General features: G+C 45.1%; 1 protein-coding gene across 4 annotated transcripts in view; it reads right to left on the reverse strand.

Annotated features, from left to right (window-relative positions):
- LOC122987412 (transcription factor HIVEP3) overlaps window positions 1–6,351 on the reverse strand; it is a 41,514-nt gene extending 35,163 nt beyond the window's left edge. For all 4 annotated transcript variants that reach the window (XM_044359297.1, XM_044359294.1, XM_044359295.1 and 1 more), the window contains exon 1: window positions 6,083–6,351. The gene's annotated coding sequence lies outside the window, so the exon portion shown is untranslated. The remainder of the gene's footprint in view (window positions 1–6,082) is intronic.
- Window positions 6,352–7,823: the final 1,472 nt, after the last annotated feature.

Below are 7,823 nucleotides of genomic sequence, written 5' to 3' on the forward strand. Positions count from 1 at the left end.
ATTCCCACATATTTGCTGAATTTAATTAGCCAGGTGCCAAATGCTTCTCAGAACTGTTACACAGCAGTATTTAATAGGAGAACTGATGGACTTTGTAAACTTTAGACCAATCCTTGATGATTCTGACTGGTTTAACAAAATCAAACAACCATGAACATTTTTTATCTCTCTCTCAAAATAATAATTGTCTATGAAAAACCTTTCTACTGCTTTAGCATGGTATAGATAGATAGGTCTAGCAGTGCAGGACTAGAATATGACAGGCACTCTGGTTTTATTGAAGTACAGTGGTAGCCTGTGTTCTATCTAGACCAAGCTAGGAAAGTTGTCTGTAGGAATGCTCATGCAAATATTGACCTTCAATTAGGTCAAACAGACGCCCTCGCTTAGGGGCTGCAATATGGACGCATCAGCAAAACATCATACACACAAACAGTCACAAAATATATATAAACATGTAGAGCCATACCTGCACAGTGCACACAAACACATTTGTGTAAATACACCTTCGTTTGCTGTGTGAACTGACATCAAATGGAAGACAACTGCAAAACCGTAAGCCTTTAAAAGGTAGTTTTAACCTCAAACAGGATGTCAGCACAGCATCAGTAACATCACAAAACCACAACAAAAATCAACAGTTTTAGCCTAACATAACACACACACAGACAGAAATCTGTTGAGTTTTGTGCCCTTTAATTGGGTGAGAAGCAAATGACCTTCCCAAGTGATGGCAGTCGACCACACTCTTGCATAATTAACAGCATCTAAAATTAGGTTTTTTTTATATGACCTTACCTGACAATGTCAGGGCGCAGCTTGCCTACAGGGACTCTGCGGTAAATAACAAATGTACATATGCGTACCCCCTACACTCACACTACTCATACAGACCTACTTTTTTATTATATATCTCATTTCAGATATTAGACTATTTAAAGTTAGTTTACTAGATCATATTGTAGGGTATGAACCGAAAGACAAAAAAAAAAGAGTATGCCAAGCTCCTCACAAGCCAACACATTTCATAGCATGAAGGCACGTCAGGTGAGAGGGAGCGTTCCTCAAGCCTGAACACAGTACACCGCAGACTGACAGCACCATGTGAGAGACAAAACACATCTGGATTCTACTGAAGGCTGCTCCACAGATTTTACAGGGCTTTTAAGGAGTGCAGCTGAGGAGCAGGTCCAGGGGTTAGTTCAACTGCTCTGCTCCAGTGACAGTGACACGGCAGGGGAGGATTGTGCTGGAGCATCGGCTGCTGCCTTGATTTGCTCGGAAGATCCGCGGCAGGGTTGGAAGGATTTTCCCCAAAGCCCTCTTACCCTCCCGCAGAGTAGAAATCCCCTCCAATCCTTACTAGCAGTTCCAGCCAGAGTTACTGCAGGGACGCCTTACATGCTGAGACAAAGGACAAAAGAAAGGGAATTTGAAGAAGGAAGCCAATATAGGGACATCAGTATCGTTAGAAAAGTATATTAATTAAAAATGTATAGTATACTCTCACTCTTCCACTCTCACCTATACATGTATATATTTTTACAGATTGCTATGGGACCAGCATAAGACTATACAGATGGAGACAGATATAGATGAGAGATGCAGAGGCTCATGGAAGATGAGGGGAAGAGGTGCAACAATGGAGGCTGCAAAATTAATGTCAAAAACACATTTCAGAGGAGGTAAACCACAAGTTATCTTTGCAGGTGTTAGCCATTTTTACACAAATCAGTGAGGTGAACAAACATCTGGAGATAGTGATCTGTATGCAGCTGCAGCGTGTGCTGTGGGGTGTGGTCAGAGGGTGTCTTAGGACCCAGAGAGAGCAAGACAGAGGAAGAGTGAGAGATTTGGATATCTAGTCGGGAAATATAATACCTCGTCTGCATCACCGATCAATACACACACCAGGCGTGCATCTATGGTTTATCTTTCAAGGCAGCACAGAACCTCAAGGAGTTATGTGCCCATCCCCCTGAAGGGGAGATTTAATTCCTTCATTCAAATCTGAATATCCAGTGATTGATAAGCTACTATGTGTGTCATCACTTGTTTCAGCCTCTCCCCAGTATTACACAAATCTCACCAATGAGATCTTGGCCAAGCCCTTCCCAGACATACCTGTGGTGTGCAGCACAGAAGCTTACAATCACACTATTACACAACACTGGCCACTGTGGAAAATGAACACATGCACAAAAACGCCCTCACTGTTGATACAAGGGGAAAACACATAGACTATAACGTATACAGAGGAGAACAATAGAAAATGTAAATCTTGTCGGACACATTATGAAAATCCCAGAACTTGAAGACTTGGAGTTATAATAACAATATATATAATAAACTCGTGGCCTATTTTGAGGGAGGATTGCTGCTAAAAACAGCAAACCCCTTGACATTCCACTTGGCAACTGTGCCAAAGCAGGTAATGATTAACTCTTATAAAGGGAGTGTTTGAATGAGTAACCCCTGCAGAACCTGCGCTGCCTGCCCGGCTGTACATCACCATCCACATATATCATTACATAACCCAGGCTGGCACACATGGGAGCGGGCCAGGCAGTCACACTAATACACATACAGTACAGAGTCTGCTCCCTGGCAAACACAAGGATATTCTATCTCCATTTGAAGGGGCAGCCAACAACAACTGGGCCTGGACGAGAGGCTGAGTTGAGGCCAGACACTGATAAACAACAGCGCACCCCTGACAACAACACATACTGACCAAAATGATACAAAAGCAGAACCATGACATGGACTATGGATGTGACCATAAGACTAAATAACAGAAAACATTCAAACTTCTTCATAAAAGATCTATTCAGAATGCATTACAATGCCAGCAATAAAAATTATTAGGCCAGTGGGGCATTTGTGAAGATACCAGACTGGCTCCTGGCCTCCATATTTGGTTGTGAGTGTGTATTTTGTGCATGTGTGTATCCAAGGTCTTGTTCCTGGTTCACTCTGGTCTCCCAGCACTACAGTGGGTCTATTCTTCTCGGGTGCTTCAGAAAACAGGATTAATGACCAGCAGCAGGGACATGAAAAGGTTGTGTCCACCAGCCACCAGGATTTTACGGCCTGGGTGTGTATGTGACTATGTGTGTGTTTATTTTCCTTGTAGGAGACTGATAACAATGCCACTCTTCTTACGTGCGCTCTGAAAGAAAACAAAACTTAAACATGCTTGTACATGCCATTTAATACTTGGCGTAATCTGTCGAGCCGATAGTCATGCGTGAAGTGGAGCAGGCTGCCAACAGCGACCTTGTTCACTTTTTCCACAATATTACAGACATCACACCAGTCATGTATCACCTAAAAAAATCACATCAAGGGCTCAGACTAAACTGTCACTCTTTCTAGAGAAAAATCCCTTGATCCCATCAAACCTTTTTATCTGTCGGAGGTGTGTCTGAAGGTCTAGTGCAGCAGGAGCCCCACGCGACCCTCTCGCTGCTGATGGCATTTCATGCGTCTAAATCAACACGTCGCCACCTGCAAGGCTGACTGAGTGTGTGAGAGAAGGAGAAGTGGAGAGCGTATGCCAGGTGAGTGTGTTTGTGTGTGTGTGTGAAAGCAGCGATATAGTGTTTAAGTGTTGAGTGGCTCTGTGTTAATTGGCAGAAAACTACCCTTTTCCATCTGGAGTGTTTCTTGTGCCAGGGAGAGATATAGACACACACAAACCTGTCTGACTAACTGACTGAGGCCTTCTGTAATCAGTGTCAGAGCTGACAGAGAATTAGGTTTCACTTTTATTGTACCTGAATAAGCTCATTGCGCAAGTCCAAAGCTACAATGCTGAATACCGAAGCTTTTTGTAATGAATTGGCACCGTCAAACTGTTGACTGGTATGAAAACAGGTCCTACAGCTATACAGACAATAACACATTCACTTCCAGCTTTAAAACATAGTAATTATTCTTAACAAGCCACCTTCTAACATTTCTGCCAAGTTACAATGGTATAAAAACATCAAAGTAAGTCTGACTCGTAGCTTTTATCCCCATACACGTTGAAACCATAAATGGCAGTAATCCCTAAAGCCTAGATTTTTTTCAACGATCAAATGCTTTATGATGTCAAGCTCGTCGAAAATTTGCAAGCAAATGGAGCAGCGCTCTCCTTGGGTGCCTGCTGAGCTAGCGCCTTTCTTCAGCCAGCACCACAAGTGGTCTTGATCCAGACCAGAGCGGAGCACTGTAAGGCTGCCACTTTGTGCTGATTCAATAAGAAATAATTGCATATTGGCCTCTCTCCACTCATCCCCCTTCACCACCCCAGCCTGACACTTTACTGTATTTCTGTGCTGTAAGTTACAATACAGGCTCAGAGCTGGGGAAGGACACTGCAGCATTGCCGCTAGTGTTGTTTTTTTTTTTTTTTTTTTTTAACATCAGACTTCCTCTGGACTGAATGTGAAGCTGCATATATCAGGACCTCAGCTGCCCCTCGCTTTAGAGCAAAAAGCTGTGTAACCATTGTGGTCTTCATCTACAGAGAGCGACACATTTCAAGCGGTAACCTTACCTCACTTCCTGTCAAACTGGCAGAAGAGACGCACATAGAACAATGGCTTTGCCTCATGTCAAACTTAAAATGTTCTGATTAATTCACCAGATGTAATATTTCTTTTATATCACTGTACTTATAGACAATGGGGCCCTGGGCACAGACATGTAAAAGGCCCCCACCCTCCTATGTAGGAGCAACACACCCAGAGATAATATGCAAAATGACTACAAACAATTCAGCTGTTCCAAAGAGTCTGATCAGGATCAGGAGCTAAAAAAAACCCCATGATCATGACATTTCTAGTTTTTAACTGAGCACTTTCCAACCAGAAATATTAACTGTCACTTAATATTAATATAATATAGTATATTAATATGAACTGAGGCTGTGGCTCAGGGGCCCCCTGAACCCTTGGGCCCCTGGACCTGTGCCCACCAGGCCAATTCAGTAATCCAACCATGAGACAGACTGATAGATATCACTCAATACTGACTGTGATTTCTTGTTACTATGTTGTTTAGCACTGTGGTTCTCCAACTTTTTTAACATTAAGGACCCCTAAACTGACACAGATGGAAGATTTTGTCCCAGGGTCTCCCATCTGATAGGATTTTTGCTTTTAGATGTTTTATTACAGAAAGCGTATGAAACCCATGACCAAAATAATCATACATTCTGTCATTGTGTTACTTATGGATGCAATTATAGTGAAAATAAATTATTCCCCCTTTCTCTGGGGACCCCCTGGAACCCCCTCAATGACCCCTGGGGGTCCCCAGACTCCTCTTTGAAAAGCAATGGGAGTACATGGGACTGTGAGCAAACTATTTTGCATTGTAAACATGTCATATAACAGTCAAACAGCCGTTCATTGAGTCTGTATGCAAATGTTTTTCAACAACAATACTGTCATTACCTTAAAATGAAACCTGAGCAGAAAGTCTAAATAACACAGAGATTGAAGGTGAAGCAGTATCAGTGTTACTAAGTGTACAGCCGCCAAAACAAACCCGTTTTGGTCAACTTAATCCATCTACCATCTAACAGTGAATCAACTGAGTACAAAAGCATGATGTCATCCTCTAAAAATCTGGCAAGTGTAGGTGTAGTCCATTACAAACAAGTTCACAGGCCTGATCGTGAATCCTACGTTTTTTACGTATCCTGCGTGCGTGTGTCTGCCCGCACTGTTGCTCTCTTCAACTGGTTTGTTATTCAGGACAATCGGGGTGAATGAAGGTACACGATGAAGCATATGCTGTCAGCTGTATGTGCAGCGCCCCCGCCGCTACTTTACTCACACTGCTGCACGTAGTTTGGACCCGCACAGTCCCCCCCAAAATCCTAGAGTGGATGCTACTGAGGTCCGTTGCATGCATCATCACATTTTAATTTATAACACAGACAACTTCATGTCACTCTCTCGCGGTAAAAACACGAGTGAGATCCTGCCCCCAACTTCACACCACATCACTCCCTCTCTGTGACAACCGCTGCAACACAATCGAAACTAAGTCATAAACAAGCAATGATATGAGGGTTAATATTTACCAGCTTGCTACAGTGCGGGCGCTGCAGCCATTTATCCCGTAGCGAAAGGGCCAGAAGTCCGCATTTCCTGGATTATGATGCGCCGGATAGAGCTGCTCTCGGTGCCCGCGTTTCTGTGGAGGCAGAGCCGGAGGGGCTCGGGGTGCTTCCAACTGTTGTGTCAGACCGGACAGCGATGCCACATTCAGCTGATCGCCACAACAAAACAACATCTCGCCCTACGCAAAACACACTCCGCGGCTCCGCACCACCCCGCACGGCAGGTCCGGTGGGCGCCGCCCCCCTCTCTGCCTCCGCCAGTGGGCTGGTGCGCCGAGCCCGCCTCATGAATAATCATGAGGTAGCAGAGGCAGCCATTGGTTTAGAGGAGCAGTTCCTGGTTAATGCTATTAATTCTAATTAGCCAGGCAACCCTCATGCAGTTGCTTAAATGAGAATGAGTTCAGGTCAGTAGACTGGCTGAGGTAATCTGAGTTTCAGATTTCTTTCAGATTCTGCAGCAATATTTCATCTGTGTGTGCAGCAAGTTGCACCACCACACACGCACACCTTCCTGCTATACCACAAGAATGAATAGTCTACCTAAAGTGATGCTGACATAGCATCACACAAGAGCGATGTAGGCCTAACGGAGGTCAGGATCTGAGACCACAAATCAATTAACTTCCCCTGGATGACTGTGTGAACTGTCAAAGGGTCACACGGGGCAGTGTTTTGCAATTTTTGCACACATCTCAGTGCTCTGACAGCATTTCCTGCTGATCTGATGACCCTGTCTGTCTGACCTCCCTGTACTTGAGGGACCGAGAGGGGTGGGGGGGGGGGGAGGGGGGGTTGTTGAGGGTCACATACAGTAAAGGTCATAGAAAGAGAAGCAGTCCTGGTGGCTGTGGCTGCCGCAACGGTACCCTGGAGATCAAATGGAGCTGTAAAGGCCAGTGGACATCAGAGCGCGCAGATGGTGGTGACTGGCAGCCTCTTTTCACCTGACTCCCCTCACATCACTGTCAGGTGCACAGGGAAGCCCATGAGGGGATAAATTTGTCCTTAAATACCCTGTAAGGACTATAAAACATCCAACAACTGAACGGCATGTTTCACAGTGACTAGTAGAGGAGAAACTGATGTAGAGCAAGTAACATTACGTCCTCTCTGCACATGAGTATACAGTTAGTCCCACTCTTTTGTGTCTCATATTTTCAGAGCTGTCTGTGCATCTGCATCCAGCATGAGCTAACTCTTTGTTCCCGGTGTTGAAGAACAGCGCTGCAGCAAAAAGGAAGAGGAAAAGTGGGAGGGAAGGAAGGTGGGGAGAGGTGTAGAAAAAGAGGAGAGGAGAGCAAAAGAAAGAAAGGCAGTGGGAGGAAGTGAGAGACAGAGCAGGAGACGGTGGAAGGAGTGCAGGGACACGCTGTGGTGTGAGCGCTCCGTACTGCTACAATATGACTCTGACAGGCTTATGTAACCAGACTGGCCTGGCATTTGGCTCACAGCAGACGCCGGCTGCGCTGACTGTTATATAACTGCATTTAGCTGCTCCTCTGAGCCAGGGGGGGCGGGGGGGGGGGGGGGGGGGGGGGGGGGGGGGGCATGCGCACAGGAGAGCCCTACAGACACACACACACACACACACACACACACACACACACACACACACAGACTTCCAGCTTAGGACAGAGTGACTGCATTACAACGCAGCCAGGGTTCACCAAATAAATGAACAGAAAAGGGATCGAACGAA

Source organism: Thunnus albacares, chromosome 8 (assembly GCF_914725855.1).
Source record: "Thunnus albacares chromosome 8, fThuAlb1.1, whole genome shotgun sequence".
NCBI classification, from domain to species: domain Eukaryota; kingdom Metazoa; phylum Chordata; class Actinopteri; order Scombriformes; family Scombridae; genus Thunnus; species Thunnus albacares.